Source organism: Chanodichthys erythropterus, chromosome 11, assembly GCF_024489055.1.
Source record: "Chanodichthys erythropterus isolate Z2021 chromosome 11, ASM2448905v1, whole genome shotgun sequence".
Taxonomy (NCBI): Eukaryota; Metazoa; Chordata; class Actinopteri; order Cypriniformes; family Xenocyprididae; genus Chanodichthys; species Chanodichthys erythropterus.
The window spans coordinates 5,588,495-5,608,258 of NC_090231.1; the positions used below are offsets into that span (position 1 = coordinate 5,588,495).

Below are 19,764 nucleotides of genomic sequence, written 5' to 3' on the forward strand. Positions count from 1 at the left end.
CATATTGCGGAGTCTGTATGTGGGGTTGTTTCCTGGATAGGATCTTAATGTCATTGGCATTCCTGGCATGTTCTGATGTTGTAGCAGCGGAATGATAAGACAAACACAGCGAGAAGGTCAAGTGGCGGCCGCAAAGCGGATGCTGGAGGGGTTGGCGAAGGACACCTCTGGACGGAGCAGGGAGAACGAGGAGAAATGCAACGGACGTACAGGTGCATTTGGAGGCTCGCCAATCAATTCCTCTCAGATTGGAGTGACATTGTGAGTTTGTAATGCTTTTAGCTCGCGTCAATGATCACTGATGGCCAGTGTGGGATCAGATGACGCTCCTGCATTTAGAGCATGATACATCCTGTATGGATTTCTGAATTTTTCAATTTCTTGAGGAATATGGGAGTTTAGTGAAAGTTGCCAATGTGAGAGCTCTGTTAACCCTTCTGCTCAGCCTGATTTATCATCAGAAACCTTTTTATTTTTCCTTTTTTCGTGACTTTGAAAGATGGATTAACTGACTTTTTACCAGGTTCAATACAAGCTTAATCGACAACATTACCACAAAAATAATGTTGAATAATGTTGAAAAAAAAGAGTGGAATAAAAATAAAGGTTACTATTAGGCACTTAAAATTTAAGTACATGGGGACAATTTTTGGCGGATTTTAAGTCATGTTTATTTATATAGCGTTTATACAATACATACTGTAGTTTCAAAGAAGGGCTATTATTGTTAACTAATGCTAAAACCATGAAAAAACATTTACTTAAAATAAACATTAATTGAAATAAAATAAAATATATATATAAAAAAAAAACTTTCTTATTTCAGCTAGTTGCCTAGTTCTCATTTTCATTTAGTTGAAGAACTAAAATAACTAAAACTTAATAAAAACTATATAGATTATATAAAAATATTGACAAAACACATAACAAAAGTACCAAAACAATAATTAAAATAAAAAAAAAGTTCAAAATGTTAACAAAAACTATAATAGTATATCAATAACACTGTTTCAAAGCAGCTTCACAGTAATAAACAGGAAAATAACAGTGTCAAAGTTTTCAAAGGAATCTCTACAGAAGAGTGTCATTTTTCTGCTCAGTTCAGTTCAAGTTTTCGTGTCTTCATCCGATAGTGTCGGTACAGTTTGCTCAATATATTTTCTGGATATTAATTGTCTTTTAATCGTCATTTAAAAGCAGAAATAAGCAAAACGTTATTAAAAGCACTTAATTTTTGTGTATTCTTTAATGGAGTGTCTATTTACAGTGCAAATATCGTTCCTTGTTGGCAAACGCTATTTACACTAGCTCTGCCCACCAATGTCTGGTTGGGCACTCGAGTTTTAAAAAAGACATGCAGAAGTCAACATCTTCAATGGTGCAGCAGTGGTGAGTAATGTTGCAGAACTGGATTTTAGCGCCATCGACGCAGGTTCGAATCCGCCTTTTGCCAAACTCACATTTAGTTAAAGGTGCCCTAGAACTTTTTTTTTAAAAGATGTAATATAAGTCTAAGGTGTCCCCTGAATGTGTCTGTGAAGTTTCAGCTCAAAATACCCCATAGATTTGTAACACTCAGCCTATATAAGGCAGTTTACACAACGTCAACCGGTTCTTAATCCCTTTATTTTAAACGTGTTTGAATAAAATACTCCACAAAATAAACAGAATAAATGTCAAACCAAAGTGTATTATACAAGAAACATAAATATACCACAACCCCAACAATATATACAATATATATATATATAAACAAAAATGTATGTATGCGTATTGGAATAGTCCGTTTCAGTCCAATGTAATGTGTTTGTGTAGGTGTGTGTGTGCGGGTGTGTGTTGAATCGGCCTCACCGGAAAGGCTTTTAGACCGGGAGCACGATGTATAGCGTTGTCCTGTCCCGTATCCCGAAGGGGAAATAATCCAATGGATGTTACTTCCACAACGAGATGATCAGTCACAGACGATGACAAACAAATAGTGTGTAGAGCGATCGATCGCGATATCCACGTAGCAATGAGAGCGTCCTCTCCCGAACACCGGTAAACCGGCTTCTTTTATCAGACGTGACAATCAGCTGTCCAACCCCATGACATCACGGGGATTCCCTGGATCTTCCCGACAGCAGTCTCGCGTGAGTAAAACGGGAACACAAACACATATCCGGGCAACATAACACAGGGGAAAACATATATACAAAACAGCTGTACTTATATTATTAATTAGAATAATTCACAGCAGTATAAATGTTCCCCATAAAGTGGCCGCGCTACAGATTTTTTTTAATTCATTTTTTTTTTTTACTGCCTATTTTGGGGCATAATTAGAAATGAGCCGATTCAGGGTGTGTGGCCCTTTAAATCTGGTGCTCCACACCCCAAGAGCTCACGCTTGCTTTAAACAACATAAAAAAAAGTTCAAACAGCTAATATAACCCTCAAAATGGATCTTTACAAAGTGTTCGTCATGCAGCATGTCTAAACGCGTAAGTACAGTGTTTATTTTGATGTTTACATTTGATTCTGAATGAGTTGAGGCTGTCCTCCGTGGCTAACGGCTAATGCTACACTGTTGGAGAGATTTATAAAGAATGAAGTTGTGTTTATGAATTATACAGACTGTAAGTGTTTAATAATGAAAATAGTGACGGCTCTTGTCTCCGTGAATACAGTTAGAAACGATGGTAACTTTAACCACATTTAACAGTACATTAGCAACATGCTAACAAAACATTTAGAAAGACAATTTACAAATATCACTAAAAATATCATGATATTATGGATCATGTCAGTTATTATTGCTCCATCTGCCATTTTTTTGCTATTGTTCTTGCTTGCCTACCTAGTCTGTTGATTCAGCTGTGCACAGATCCAGACGTTGTCTAATGCCTTTCATAATGTTGGGAACATGGGCTAGCATATGCAAATATTGTGGGCGTGCACCCAGACTGTTACATAACAGTCTGTGTTTTGTTGTGATTTGACTGTTTTTTGGAGGTCTTTTAAACAAATGAGATTTACACAAGAAAGAGGAAACAATGGAGTTTGAGACTCACTGTATGTCATTTCCATGTACTGAACTCTTGTTATTCAACTATGCCGAGGTAAATTAAATTTTTGATTCTAGGGCACCTTTAAAAAATTTAAATAATTTTCTAAAAGTGGAAATAAACTGCAAACGAGTGTTTAATAATATTAAAAGTGTTCAATGGGTAGGGTTGGGGGAAGGTGTAGGGAGGGGTTTTATTCTCCCAATAAGGCAGCATCCATTTAATAATTTTAATAAATATAATCATTTACACTCTATGATATTATTGCATCCTGTTAATGTACAAAAATATTGAGGTGCAAATAGTATCTGCCAATATAAAGTATAGATAGCATCTAATTACTATTGTTTACTCTTATTGCAAATAACTAATACTTTTACATGGTGTAATTAGAATCTATCGATATTGGCACTTAGTTGTTAGCTGTTCTCATATTTTTTTACTGTTGTTTTAGTGTTTCAGGTGTTATGGGAATGAAGTTGTGAAATTTAATAAAACAAAAAATGTTAGTAGGTAATATCCCCCCCCCCCACCCCACCCCACCCCACCCCACCCCAAATTTCAATATTTTATTCAGAATACAACATAGATGACATATCAAATGTTTAAACTGAGAAAATGTATCATTTTAAGGGGGAAAAAAGTTGATTTTAAATTTCATGGCATCAACACATCTCAAAAAAGTTGGGACAAGGCCGTGTTTACCACTGTGTGGCATCCCCTCTTCTTTTTATAACAATCTGCAAACGTCTAGGGACTGAGGAGACAAGTTGCTCAAGTTTAGGAATAGGAATGTTGTCCCATTCTTGTCTAATACAGGCTTCTAGTTGCTCAACTGTCTTAGGTCTTCTTTGTCGCATCTTCCTCTTTATGATGCGCCAAATGTTTTCTGTGGGTGAAAGATCTGGACTGCAGGCTGGCCATTTCAGTACCCGGATCCTTCTTCTACGCAGCCATGATGTTGTAATTGATGCAGTTTGTGGTCTGGCATTGTCATGTTGGAAAATGCAAGGTCTTCCCTGAAAGAGACGACGTCTGGATGGGAGCATATGTTGTTTTAGAACTTGGATATACCTTTCAGCATTGATGGTGCCTTTCCAGATGTGTAAGCTGCCCATGCCACAAGCACTCATGCAACCCCATACCATCAGAGATGCAGGCTTCTGAACTGAGCGCTGATAACAACTTGGGTTGTCCTTGTCCTCTTTAGTCCGGATGACAGGCGTCCCAGTTTTCCAAAAAGAACTTTGATTCATCTGACCACAGAACAGTTTTCCACTTTGCCACAGTCCATTTTAAATGAGCCTTGGCCCAGAGAAAACGCCTGCGCTTCTGGATCATGTTTAGATATGGCTTCTTTTTTGACCTATAGAGTTTTAGCCGGCAACGGCGAATGGCACGGTGGATTGTGTTCACCGACAATGTTTTCTGGAAGTATTCCTGAGCCCATGTTGTGATTTCCATTACAGTAGCATTCCTGTATGTGATGCAGTGCCGTCTAAGGGCCTGAAGATCACGGGTTATCCAGTATGGTTTTCCAGCCTTGACCCTTACACACAGAGATTGTTCCAGATTCTCTGAATCTTTGGATGATATTATGCACTGTAGATGATGATGATAACTTCAAACTCTTTGCCATTTTTCTCTGAGAAACTCCTTTCTGATATTGCTCCACTATTTTTCGCCGCAGCATTGGGGGAATTGGTGATCCTCTGCCCATCTTGACTTCTGAGAGACACTGCCACTCTGAGAGGCTCTTTTTATACCCAATCATGTTGCCAATTGACCTAATAAGTTGCAAATTGGTCCTCCAGCTGTTCCTTATATGTACATTTAACTTTTCCGGCTTCTTATTGCTATCTGTCCCAACTTTTTTGGAATATGTAGCTCTCATGAAATCCAAAATGAGCCAATATTTGGCATGACATTTCAAAATGTCTCACTTTCAACATTTGATATGTTATCTATATTCTACTGTGAATAAAATATAAGTTTATGAGATTTGTAAATTATTGCATTCCTTTTTTATTCACAATTTGTACAGTGTCCCAACTTTTTTGGAATTGGGTTTGTATTAAAACAGTGAGTATTTTAATTTTTACAGTTTGGCCCCATATTTTTATTTTAACTTTATAAAGGATGGAAGAGCCAAAATTAAAGGTGCTACAGAGGATGTTTTGTTTTATACATTTTTGCAATATTACTTGAAACTGTCTTTACTAACTGATAAAAGACTATTTATTAGGTGCACTGAAAGGAATAATATCAATATACATCATCTGTGCACAAGGTAGGGCCTTAAAAACATCAGCCAATCGTTTGTGTGATCATCGCGTAAACGACTGGCCCTCTGGCTTGTCAATCACTGCCATTACATTCCTTGTGAGAGACCTGCGCGCTTCAGTAACTTTCCACACTCCACAGGTGCTGCATGCAATGTTTTTGTCAGGAGTAACAACTGCAGATTATGAGTTACCTGCGGTGAGTCCGACATAATGAATCCACTAACACGACACAGCGAATGCCGGTGGTAAACACTCGTGTTCCAATACTTGTGCACGAGTTTTGGGAGGCGTTCCCTCGAAATGAGCTGTGAATGAGGGGGGCTGTTCTTACGCATGCAGTCTTTGGTTTCTCAGTTGTTGAAACATCCTCTATAGCACCTTTAAGGCTTTTATTTATTAGTCTTACTCTTAGTTTTGAAAAGACCCATCCAACATGATTTAATTTAGAATCTTTATGCCATTGTGAAGCATACTGTATGTCATTTGAAGCAACAGTCAGAAGTTATTTATTTACATAGTGATCGATTTATATTTGTAAATAAAAGCTTTTTTTTTTTAAAGGGGAAATTACAGTGGCTGTGCAGCACAACAGACACAAGAACAGGGTGTCTTTCACCTGAATGCATGACGTGCCACTTCATCCGCTTCGACTGTAGACACTAGATTATAATTGGAGCAATTTAGTTTTATGTCATCCAGTTGTGTTTTACTTCAGTCTAGCCAGACAGTTTTGAAAACCATGTGATTAGCACATTATCTCGCTCCCACAGGAGCAGGTGTTTTTTAGCACAAAATGTAACATATTTTCCATTGAGGAGTTGAAGTGAACCCAGGTGCAGTTTATTGAAAGCTAAATAAATACAAAATAAACAGAGCTAAGCCATGACATGAACTTGAGCTGACTTAAACTTTACATAGACTAACAGATTTGAACTTGAATCATGAAACCCAGACTCACCAACAGCGGGTTACATTTAACAATACACAACAAGGAAACATGGCAAACATGAGGGCTTAAAGGGATAGTTCACCTAAAAATGAAAATTATCCCATAATTTACTTACCCCTAAGCCATCTTAGGTGTATATGTCTTTCTTCTTTAAGTCAAACACAATTGGAGTTATATTAAATTAAGTCCGTAACCATGTCTTGAACATTGGAGGGAGACCTTTTTAAAAATAATAATAATAATAAAAAAAATTTATAAAGCATAAAGAAACAGAACAGTGAATGAAATTCTAGGTCTAATTCTAGTTGGGAAATAATCATTTCAGAACTATTTGCAAATAATAATTGCATTGTAATACAGATAAAGTATATAAATAAAAGTACATGTATGCATATTTTAAAGTATTGTTAGTAGGGTTGCCACCTTCAATACAGACAAACAAGGGACGCCAGCCGCAACGGGGGCCACACCCCTGTGGGCCATGATGACCACAGTCCCTATGGCATGCCAGTGGTGGTATATCATAACTTAAAACATGTTTTCATAAAAAATATTAAGATTGATACCAATGGACATTATAATTGAAATCAGTGTGAACAGATGCACTCAGTCTCTCACTATCACAACTTAAGTGGCCATATTGAATACACAGCTATGACAATAATGAACATAGGGGGGCACTTGTCCCCCTCAATGTCTGTGGTGGTTTTGGCCTTCTATTAAATACTATCCTGACACTTCCAAGCTTTGTAATGGTTTTTGGTCTTTGTAAAAGTTTTTGGCGCTCCAAAAAGTGCATCCATCCATCATAAAAGTAATCCATACAACTTCAGGGGGTTAATAAATGCCTGCTGAAGGGAAGCAATTTGTTTTTGTGAGTAAAATATCCATATTTAAAACTATAATCTATATTTGTCGGGTCAGAGGACACCCTTCTGCCAGAATTCAGCTCTCATGAACGCTCGTATGGCTGTTGCCGGAAACCAAAGATTCGTTTCTGAAGTTTTACATATGGATATTTCTCAGCCTCGATGATATGTAGCACTGCAAGTTGTCATAAATTTCATATCTTAGCCCTTCTTTTCGCAACAAAAGCACAGCTCCGATGTTGCCGTCCTCCATCCTCCAGTTGTAGACGTTATTGATTGACGTGCTTAAATGACGTTGCTGTCAGCCAGCTTACATCACTTCAGAGTTCCTACTGGCGGTGCGAAAGCAACCAGGAAAATGGCCCTTGGGGAAAATGTAGTTCTCGGGGGACCGCCCTGGTGACTAGTTCTTATAACTGCCTGGTGCGAAAGCCCCTTTACAAGATGACTGACAGACCTCCTAAGTAACATATCATAAAACTCTTATCGCAAAACCTTCCTCCAGCCCTCACCGCCACTATAAATCCACAGACATCGCTGTGGTTTAAGGTGCAGTTGCTGCAGTCATCAGTGGTTGAGATAAACCTGCCAGTCTAGGTCAGATGCTGAAAGACAAAGACGACGGATGAGCGCGAGTGACTGAAAGAAAAACACAGAGGCAGGTTGACCTTGTAGTTTGTACACATCACGTCTCTGGGTAATTGCGTGTTAATGGCTGTTTCCAGTCCTGTTGTCAAAGGTCCTATTAATATTTCATTCAGAGACAGAGTGAACAAGAAGTGAATAGCTCGAGTTGTAGCTATACTGACACATGAGAGTGACGTGAAAGAAGGCACGAGTGGTGAGGTACAACCAGACAGACGGAGGAAGGGAGGGAGGGAGGTGGAGATCGAGACACAGCAGTGATTAGTCAGATTCTGTGAGGAATATACTTTTATCCTTAATGCAACTTGTGGTGATTGTGTGAGAAAAGTAAGATTCAGCCTAATTACTTTTCTGACTAACAACTAAAATGTCAACAAAATGTGCTTGCATTACAAATTTAGTAAAGCATATTGTACACTGTTGAACTTCACATATAATATTTTTTCCTTGATTATCCTAACTTTTGAGCAGAAAGACTTAGCTGATTTATGTAATCCAGGGCTGCGTTTCCCAAAAGCTTCATAATTGGATCTTGTAGACCAGGGATTCCCAAACCTTTTTATCAGCCGAACTTCTATGACTCAAAATATTTACCCCATGAGATTTTGAATTAATATTTCAATAATTTAATAATACATTTTTAATGATTTAAAGGGGACCTCTTTTCACAAGATGTAATATAAGTCTCTGGTGTCCCCAGAATGTGTCTGTGAAGTTTCAGCTCAAAATACCCCACAGATCATTTATTATAGCTTGTCATATTTGCCCCACTGTTTTTGTGTGTGTCCCTTTAAATGCAAATGAGCTGCTGCTCCCCGCCCCCTTTCCAGAAGAGGGCGGAGCTTTAACATCTTGCGCTTCGGTTGCTCAGCAACAACAAAGCTGGAGAATCTCAAAATTTAAACCAACTGTTGGGTTTGTTCATATTTGACCCAAACAACCCAGCATTTTATATCTCAAACTTATTTTAACTAAGTTTAATTAGTTTTTCATCTTATATTTATATTTTATTTCAGGTTTATTTCTATTTTTAATAATTCTAGTTTCAGGTAACAATAACAACATTGCCTGCATGTCATGATGTGTGCATTAATTGTGAACATGTGAATGAGATGTTAAATTATTGAAATATTAACTTCGAGTAATAGAGGTTTGGCTGATAAAACATTTGTAAATCCCTGTTATTGTGTATAGCTGCTTCCTCAAAATACAAAAAGTGGAATCAGAATTGGAACCAAAGCATGAAAATCTGATTCCTGTCCAGTTATTTTTTTATTTTTTGGTGAATGGACCTTTTCAGGAAGGGCATAAACATTTTTAGCATAAACTTTGACATTGCTTACCTTCTTCCCATACAAATCCATTTAATATGATGTTCTCCGAAGGACACAGAGGTCCGATGCAGTTCACTACATTCATCTCATTTATTATCCAAGAGCTGGGCCTCTGGATCCAAGGATGAAGAGGATGAGAAAGAGAGAGATCTCAGGCTGACTGCGTACATCTGTGTGTGTGTGTGTGTGTGTGTGTGTGTGTGTGTGTGTGTCCTATTACGTAACCGTCTCTCTACTCAGTTCAGTCACACTGGGAGCCTGGGATACGTTTCCATACGTCTGCACAGCCCAGTTTCCCTTTTCTTTGTTGAGCTCTTTATCTTCTAAGCAAGCATGCCTGTCACCCTCCTTTTGTCTATATAGTTCATTTCTAGTTTTCATGGTAAAAATAAAAATCACCATCACTATGTCAGAGAAAACATGGATGTATAATGATACAGAAAGGCATTATGGAAAAAGAGACATGAGAGTATTCATATTGGTGGACAGCAGCAAGGTGTTCTGGGTGGTTGCAGGGTTTTCATGTTTTATTTTTCACAAGTTGATTTTACATATTAATTTCCGTAGCAGAAACAGTGCTGGATGAGTTGTGCCGAAATTTTGGCTAATACTTTTTATGGCAGTGGCTATTTGCACTACGTGAAAATAGCATATTTTCTTTGCAATATCTATGCTATTTACACAAAGCGACAATATCAGCATTTACTTGGCGATATGATATTTACACTAAGTGAAAATAGATATATATATTCTATTTACATAATATAAAAGTAGCAGTTCTTTGCAATAAGTGCAAATAGTTGTTAGATGCTATTTATACTTATAAATAGTGGCAGGTACTATTTGCACCGCAGTATTGTTGTACTTTAACAAGATGCAATAATATCATAGAGTGTACATGATTATATTAAAATTATTAAATGGATGCCACCTTATTGGGACAATAAAGCTTTCCCTACACCTAACCCTACCTGATGAATGCTTTATTATTAAACACTCGTTAAGCACTTTATTTCCACTTTTCAAATATTTGCTTAGTTTTTATTGAAAATAAATGCCTTTTCAATCTGATTTGTGATGGGAAAAGGGAGAATGCGAGTTCGGCAGATCGGAAGATCACGTCAAAAGCTACTTCCACACACCATACTCCCTACAGCCTGTGCTGCTGCAGATGTTGGGTGGTGTGCGTCTTGTTTAATCTTGTGTGGCCCAACCAGGCATTGGCGGGTGGAGTTAGTGTAAATAGCATATGCCCAACAAGACAGGCTATTTACACTTAGTGTAAATAGACACTCCTTACTTAATGCTTTGTTCAAATTCCCAAGAAGCAGCAGCAATAATCAGGGCTTGACATTGACACCAGCCAACCTGCCAAATGCGGGTGTATTTCAGCAGAGGCGTGTAACGCAGTCACTCCTACTACTTTAGTGGGTTGAGTTTTATATATAATATAAATTTTTAAAGTGGCATCTGAAATAAACTAAGTGCAATGTAGTGTCCAAAATATCGATTTTTTTTTTTTCCAATATATATCAATACTGAAATATCTGAAGCACTTCCAATACTAATTTTCCTCAGAATAGACACACAATACCAGATGCTCTTTCTCTCTCTCTCATCTCTCCAACAGCGAGTCGACACACAAACCCTCCTCCCCTCACTCGCTTCTTTCATTCGCTCCAGATGAATATTGTTGGTGTTACAGGTCTTGAATTTCATTGTAGGATTGTGTGTATTGCTCATAATTTTACTCATTCTCACAGATTTTGTGCTCATGCACACATAAAACCGCCTCTCAGTACTAAATTGAGTTCTTTTTCGCTGATTATTGCACTTAAAGGATTAGTTCACTTTCAAATTAAAATTTTCCTGATAATTTACTCACACCCATGTCATCCAAGATGTTCGTGTCTTTCTTTCTTCAGTCGAAACGAAATGAAGGTTTTTGATGAAAACATTCCAGGATTATTCTCCATATAGTGGACTTCACTGGCCTCCAGACGGTTGAAGGTCAAAATAACAGTTTCAGTGCAGCTTCAAAGAGCTTTAAACGATACCAGACGAGTCTTCCTACTCTTATCTAGAGAAACAAAACAAAAACAAAAACAAATATATATATATATATATATATATAAAATTATACATGTTTTAACAATAAACGCTCATCTTGAACTAGCTCTCTTCTTCTTCTCTATTAGAATTCTTGCAGTGTAGACGCTGCTAAGTGTATTACTGCCCTCCACAGGTTAAAGTTTGAACTAATTGTTGTATACTTGCACTAGCATATTGAATATGACAATTTAGTTCAAACTTTGACCTGTGGAGGGTAGTAATACACTTAACAGTGTCTACACTGCGAGAATTAAAATAGAGAAGAAGAGAGCTAGTTCAAGATGAGCATTTATGGTTAAAACGTATATAAAAATTATTATTTATTTTTTTAGAAAATGAGTGATGTTTTCTGTAGATAAGACCCTTATTTCTCGTCTGGGATTGCTGTAAACTAATTTTGACAGTGAAGTCCACTATAAGGAGAATAATCCTGGAATGTTTTCATCAAAAACCTAAATTTCTTTTTGACTGAAGAAAGAAAGACATGAACATCTTGGATGACATGGGGGTGAGTAAATTATCGGGAAATTTTAATTTGAAAGTGAACTAATCCTTTAAACAGTCAAATACACACAAAATAATGTCAAAATGCCAGTTTTGGCGTAAACAGTATTCATGTAAACACAGTCAGTTTGTTTTAAGTGAACATAAACAGTTCAAAAGAAAATGCATGTGTAACAGTATAATGGATCTGTGCATCAAGTCTTAAAGTGACAGCAGGTATAAATTATGAGATAATATTAAAAATATCTAAATGGCAGTTTTTCCCCATGGTATCAATGTCAAAATTGTGGCCAGTGAAAATGCTGAGTGGCTAATAACTTTGGAAAACCACTAGCCACAGTGACTGGTGAGCAAAAACGTTCATGTCAAGCCTTATAATTATGCTTGCCTTTGCAAATGCCATTATTAATTAGACTTGGATGGATCTCAAATGTATGTATTTGCTTTGACGACAACGTTTACATAAATGAAAAATGCCACACTGAGACTTGAACTGTGAACATGTTTGAGAAGTGACATAAATGAATCAATGAATCAGAGTTTCTGAATCAGTTCATTCACAGAAGTGAATCAAAGAGCTCTAATGCCATTTTTTTGCTCTTCTAACATCTTCCTTAAGCTCTCATAATTGCAAATCTTGAAGAAAAAGACTGACTGTTATACTAGTCTAATGCTGCAGTTCATGGAAATCATGATGGTTGAAACGAGGTCAAAAAAGTGAGAAATCAGATGGGGATATTGAAGAAAATAGTGATGAATGGAATTGAAAAAGAGAAAATTATTGTTCAAAGCTTCAAGCCATATGAGTGGCGTTATGTCTTCATGTCAAGAAGGAAAGAATTTTGGAGGAAATGAAGGAAATAGAGCAAATGCCAGAAGTGGGATTGATGATGTGTGGAGACACCAATTGAGATGGAGGGAGAACCTCTGAATTTGCAGTTGAATCAAGCATTTGTTCTGGAGAGAAATAAGGATGTATTGTCACTCAGTGAATTCAGTGTCAGAATGTAATATCTGTCTGTTTTTGAGGTCATTTGTCATATCGGTAACACAGTAAATATTTGATGAGATTCTAGCATGAATGAACATCTGTCAGAATGAAAGAATCAACACAACCCCTCATTCCTGATTGGTCTGACTAACAGATGGCTCCGCCTCCAAGCCGTTGCCATTGGCTGAGCCAAGTGTTGCTGTGCTATTCTGGTTGGGATGCAACGTTTAGATCACGAATCAACCTAAAAATGGCTTGCTCCTTTTAAGAAAGTATTTTAACATTATACACATCACTTTTAAAGGAATTGTTCACCTAAAAAAATTTAAATACTTTTATTGTTCATGTGACTGACTTTCTTTTGCTGCTCTTTTCCCATACAGTTAAAGCAGTGACTAGGGGCTGTCAAGCTCCAAAAGGATACAAAAGCACCATAAAAGTGTATGATTTGTGTGCTGTTTGTTTCAAGACCACTTTTTGTGAGGAACTGAATGAAACTAATATTCTGCTCTCTCTTAGCCATCAAAACTCTTTTATAACTCTCTCTATATATAAAGTAAAAACAAAAATATTGTGGAATATTATTCCATTTTAAAATAACCTTTTTCTATTTTCATATCATAAAATGTAATGTATTCAAAAATGAATTTTCAGCATCATTACTCCAGTCTTCAGTGTCACATTATCCTTCAGAAATTATTCTGATATGATGATTTGATGCTCAAGAAACATTTATGATTATTATCAATGAAAACTGTTGTGCTGCTTAATATCGTGATATATATTCTTCTGGTTTCTTTTATGAATAGAAAAGAAGAGCATATAATTGAAATAGAAATCTTTTTTTAACATTATAAATGTCTTTACTGACACTTTTATCAGTTTTGATCACTTTTGATATGCGTCCTTGCTAAGAAGTAATTTCTTAAAAAAACAACAACAACTTTTGAGTGATAGTTTAACTATGTGAATAAGATTTACTTTTACACTACTTTTCTGGTGCTTTTTTGAGCTTAGCTCCTGGTCACTACATGCTTTCAGTGTATATATATATATATATATATATATATATATATATATATATATATATATATATATATATATATATATATATATATATATATATATATATATATATATATATAATAAAATATTCTACAGAATTTTTTCTTTTGTGTCCCACAGAAGTAAGTCATATGAGTTTGGAGCGACATGAGGGTGATTAAATGAAGACAGAAATTTCATTTTTGGGGAAATTACTCCTTTTAATGTAATCCATTCTGATGTTGGTAACATCTGTGAGGATTCCAGCTATGGGCTTAAAAGTATGTGTAAAATCCTTTGAATGGAAATTAACCCGGTCAAGCGAACGCTTATCTGAAAACCAGGCAGGAGGAGTGAGAGCAAGAGAGAAAAGGAGAAAGCGCCCGAGTAGAGGTCAGTAGCACAGTCTGGGTGGCTTCAATTATGGGCACTTTGTACGGTCCACACAGATAGCAGTAAGTGACACATGGCATTGACACAAGGAGGATATGTGTGAAAACACATCCAAACATTTTCATTTAAGTTAAACAATTAACAAAGTTTTACATTTATAACACCATTTGTTGGAAGGCTTAACCATGAAATATTTAAATGAGTAGCTTCCGTGAGTAATGCTGGTAAGATTTTATAAAATGTCTCGAAAAGAAGTCTCTTCTGCTCACCAACACTGCATTTATTTGCTCAAAAATACAGTAAAAACAGCAATATTGTGAAATATTATTACAATGTAAAATAACTGTTTTTTATTTGAATATGTTGTAAAATGTAATTTATATCCTGTGATCAAAGCTGAATTTTCAGCATCATTACTCCAGTCTTCAGTGTCACATGATCCTTCAGAAATCATTCTAATATGATGATTTGATGCTTAAGAAACGTTTCTTATAAATGTTGAAAACAGATGTGCAGCTGAAATTTCAAAAGCACAGCATTTATTTGATTAGATGATAGTCTTTTGGAACAATGTAAAAAATCTTTCCTGTCACTTTTGATCAATTTAATGTATTTTTGCTGAATAAAAATATAAATTTCCTGCAAAAAAATTTCACTAACCCCGATCTTTTGAACAAAATTGTATTCTACTGGATTATCCATGGTTATGAAAACATATAAACACTTTTATTGAATTTCCAGATATTATTTTGATATATGCTGTGGTCAGGATATTAGATTCATATTGTGATATTTTGGTCATGCCACCCGCTCCTATGACAAGCTGGTACAGTGTAGCGATGTTCAATTCAGACACACACATATATAGTGAGAGACAGATGCACACACTCACCCTTGTCAGGGAACAGATGGTGAGACACATCTATTCTCAGACAGACTGGCAAGGTATATGAACACAGACTGTGAAAGAACAAGACAGAGATGCTCTCTCACTCACACACACACAAAATCAGGCAGTAATGAAGTCGGTAACAACTGAGTAATTGTTCATCTTTATGATTATTGTGTGTGTGTGTGTGTGTGTGTGTGTATATGAGTCAGGTTTACCTACATTGGTCCCCATGGTAAGATAATACAATTGCCTACATTGTGTGGACTGACTAACAGCCGCCATAAGAAGCTTCATAATACACATACTAATTAGTGTCTTAATGAATATGTAAAAACACAGATAGCCTTGAGAGTGTGAAGTGTAGGGTTAGGGGAATATCATTAGCTCCATGTAAAAACAACATAAAAACAGCATTCATGGCCTTCAGGACTGTCTTAACTCCAAAAGGTTATCTTGCAATAAACGCTGAGATGAAAATGTTATTGCTTAGAGATTGCTTAAACTTCAGTAAGTGTAGAAGAGCTATACAATTACTGTTGAAAGCTTAGCTCAGAAAATGCAGTTTAGGAACTTGATGAGAAATGTTGGAGCTCAATTTTGAATATTGACTTTGGGATCTTGGCAATGTATGAGTAAGACATTGATGAGATCTCTTCTTGAAAATTTACCACTCCATTTCATATAATTGCTCTCTAGGAGAAACAAGATTTTACCAAGATGCCATTTGTGGTTTTACTTTCCTATGGGTGTGACTTGAGATTCAGTGGGTTGGTTTTAATGGTGTTCAACCATTAGTATGAGGAAACCATTAGTACAAATTGTTTATTCAGCAAGGATGCATTTACAAAAGACATTTATAATGTTATAAAAACTTTTTTAAAAAAATACACGCTGTTCTTTTGAACTTTCTATTCATCAAAGAATCCTGAAAATTAATATCTTTCCATTTAAAAAAATGCAACACAACAGTTTTCAACATTGATAATAATAATAAATGTTTCTTGAGCAGCAATTCATCATATTAGAATGATTTCTGGAGGATCATGTGACACTGAAGACTGGAGTAATGATGCTGAAAATACAGCTTTGATCACAGGAATAAATTACATTTTACTGTATATTCAGTTATTGTAAATTGTAATAATATTTCACAATATCACTGATTTTACTGTATTTTAAATGAGATAAATGCAGCCTTGGTGAGCAGAAGAGACTTCTATTAAAGACATTAAACAATCATACCAGCCCCAAACTTTAAATGATACTGTAAATCATTGTAATGCTTACAGTACATTTATAATGCTTTTATAGTACATTAAAACACAGTTCATTTTGATGTCTTATGCATATCATAATGTATAATGGAGGTGGTTAAATTTACTTATGCAATATGCATAAGAAGACATTATAAAACATATTGTTCCGACTCTAAATTCTGACCGGACAAGCGGAAGCCTTTGTTAAACACACCTGCAACCAAACATTGTGTATTAATGTTGCCATTTAAAGCGGAACTCAGTAAGATTTGCGAAGCTCCCTCTACAGGTTCCTTCAGTGAATCACACTGTCGTAAATACTCCAAGCGCAGCTCTGGACTACAACGATTACAACGCTCACCAGCGCAGTAGTTTTGCAAATACAGTATAAGAAATCTTGATAGAGGTGGGTAATTTTGGAAATCATAATATTTACATTGTTTTTGAATTACCGTAAAGCATTTTGTCACTCTCGCGTGAACGTAAACATGAGGCGAGATTGTGTCGGGTCGGTGCAGCTCAACTCGCAAATGCTGTTTTCTGGCGTAGACGTGCCAGAGGGGGTTAGTGCACGTCAATTAATCATCGTAAGGATTTAGAAAACCATTTATGAAGGAAAAAAAGTTACTTAGACTGACTCCATTAAAGCAGAACTGTCTAATATGAATGGACTGCATGATGCAGTTGGCTGCTCAGTTAACGGTTATGTCCTGTCATCTTTGGATGTAAACATTTGTTTGACTCACATGACATTTGCAGGGATGAGAATGAGAAATGACAGCACATATGATGCTGGGTAAGAAAGGGTCAGACCTCTGTTGCTATATCATCTGACTGATTTAAATGGCTGATTTGGAGCTGCTTTTAAATGTTGCTTGTCAATAAGATGCACGATTTGAGGGATTATTCAGGTTGATATATCAATAATCATTCAAGTCAATCCCTTAAAACCCATCTTTGATCACCAAAATTGCATATTTAAACACTTTTTCCTGTGATAATTTCTTCATGCCTTAAAGGGTTAGTTCACCCAAAAATGAAAATAATGTCATTAATTACTCACCCTCATGCCATTCCACACCTGTAAGACCTTCGTTCATTTTCAGAACACAAATTAAGATATTTTTGTTGAAATCTGATGACTCAGTGAGACCTATAGTCAGCAATGACATTTCCTCTCTCAAGATCCATTAATGTACTAAAAACATATTTAAATCAGTTCATGTGAGTACAGTGGTTCAATATTAATATTATAAAGTGACGAGAATATTTTTGGTTTGCCAAAAAACAAAATAACAACTTATTTAGTGATGGCTGATTTCAAAACACTGCTTCAGGAAGCTTTGGAGTGTTATGAATCAGCGTATCGCATTATGATTCGGATTGCGTGTCAAACTGCTGAAATCACGTGACTTTGGCGCTCCGAATCACTGATTCGACACAAAAGATTCATAACGCTCCAAAGCTTCCTGAAGCAGTGTTTTGAAATCGGCCATCACTATATAAGTCGTTATTTTCTTTTTTTGGCACACCAAAAATATTCTCGTTGCTTTATAATATTAACATTGAACCACTGTACTCACATGAACTGATTTAAATATGTTTTCAGTACATTAATGGATCTTGAGAGAGGAAATGTCATTGCTGACTATGGAGGTCTCACTGAGTCATCAGATTTCAACAAAAATATCTTAATTTGTGTTCTGAAGATTAACGAAGGTCTTACGGGTGTGGAACGGCATGAGGGTGAGTAATTAATGACATTATTTTCATTTTTGGGTGAACTAACCCTTTAAAATAGCTTGAATGTAACTCAGAATACGCAGAATTGTGAATGCAACGACTGAGACAAATCAGACACAATTATTTGTTATAGTTAACCAATAATTGTTTAAATCACTCTGAGGCCTGTCCCCCATCCCCCGAGAAGTTCTTAGTTACAAGTTTTATTGCAATAAGAATGTGGTTGCCACATTGAGAGCAGAGAAGAGACACGTGAAAACGTGCATCTTTCCTGCATTATTCCCACATAATCTATAAGTTGTTTCATAGTACTTCATCTAACACAGAAGATATTGGCAACAACTTCGGACTGAATCCTCAAGATTTCTCCTCAAGCCTGCAGACCCGAAGGTATCTTGCAAGTATCGTACAATAAATTGCCTCTTAAGTGATTTAGATCCTGACTACATGCTCAAAGTAGTACGGTACAATAAGAATGCTATTTTTCCATAACCTGGAAATGAACATTTCTTAGAATTAATAAACAATCATCACTGAGCGTTCACTGGACGAACAGGTTAATTGATTGTAATATTAATCTTAATGTAGCTACATCCAGTTAATCTGATTAATCTGATTAACGGATTTACATATTCCTAATGAATCATAATTAATAATCATAATGAGTTATGAATATTATTAATATTCCCCCTTTGAGTTAATTAGTTACATGAATATGCAAATTAGCCCCGCCTCCACTTACTCACTCCAGCTCAGAGATCCACTTGATCTGTAGTAAACGCTGCACAAGTGGAAATATTGGTTTAATTCAGCCATATACTGTATGTTTGAACCAGAAACTGATTGAGAAGAAGAGGAAGAGTGAATTATACAGGCTCATCTACAAGAACGGTAATGTGTTTTGTGTATCGCTCTCAACGTCAGACACATAACGGTAATTAATATGATTCGCCTTTTGCTTGACTATGTTATCAAACAGCTAATAATGTGTTGCCAATGTTACACAAACCATGCTCCCGTTCTTCATCTCAGAGTCAGACATCTGCCTTCTAACAATCCGTATCCTTACAAACGCTTTAACAACTCAGAACGTCAGTGGAGAAAGATCATAACATCATAATATACATCACATACATAATTAACCTGCTACATTGCTAAATGTACCTGATTTTTCATATAAACAGAAAAATATTCCTGGATAATCCGGCTTCTCTCGAGACTCCCCTGCTTCAGAGCATAGTTAATGATATGCTAAAGCCCACCCACACTTGTTTGTGATGTAACAGACGCCAGCGATTTCAAACCGTGTTTTTGAGACTGTCATTGGTTCACTGCAGCTTTAAAGAGAAAATACTCCGCAATGGTGTTGACTGATTAATTTGCACATGGTTTGTCTTAAAGCATATTAAAAACACCACATAAACATATAAACAACATTAAACACTTGATTTTCACCACAGGGGGAATCAAATACCATTTGATTTATACTTAAAAAAGCAAGAGAAAACTATTTGTCGATGGGGCAAATAAACTTGAACAATTTAAAAAAATCTTATTATTGTGTAAAACAAGACACATACTAATTATTATTATTTTGCATATAGATTTGTACAATAAGATTGGCTTTTTCAAGGTAGCATAACATTAAATCATGCATGAAATGGCTTCATACAGACCCAAAGACAACAATATGATACTTC

At 36.1% G+C, this 19,764-nt stretch overlaps 1 protein-coding gene across 1 annotated transcript in view; it reads left to right on the forward strand.

Moving 5' to 3' along the window:
- The first annotated feature begins 227 nt into the window (after nucleotides 1-227).
- syt7b (synaptotagmin VIIb) overlaps nucleotides 228-19,764 on the forward strand; it is a 159,630-nt gene continuing 140,093 nt past the window's right edge. Inside the window, exon 1 of the mRNA XM_067400319.1 lies at nucleotides 228-261. The gene's annotated coding sequence lies outside the window, so the exon portion shown is untranslated. The remainder of the gene's footprint in view (nucleotides 262-19,764) is intronic.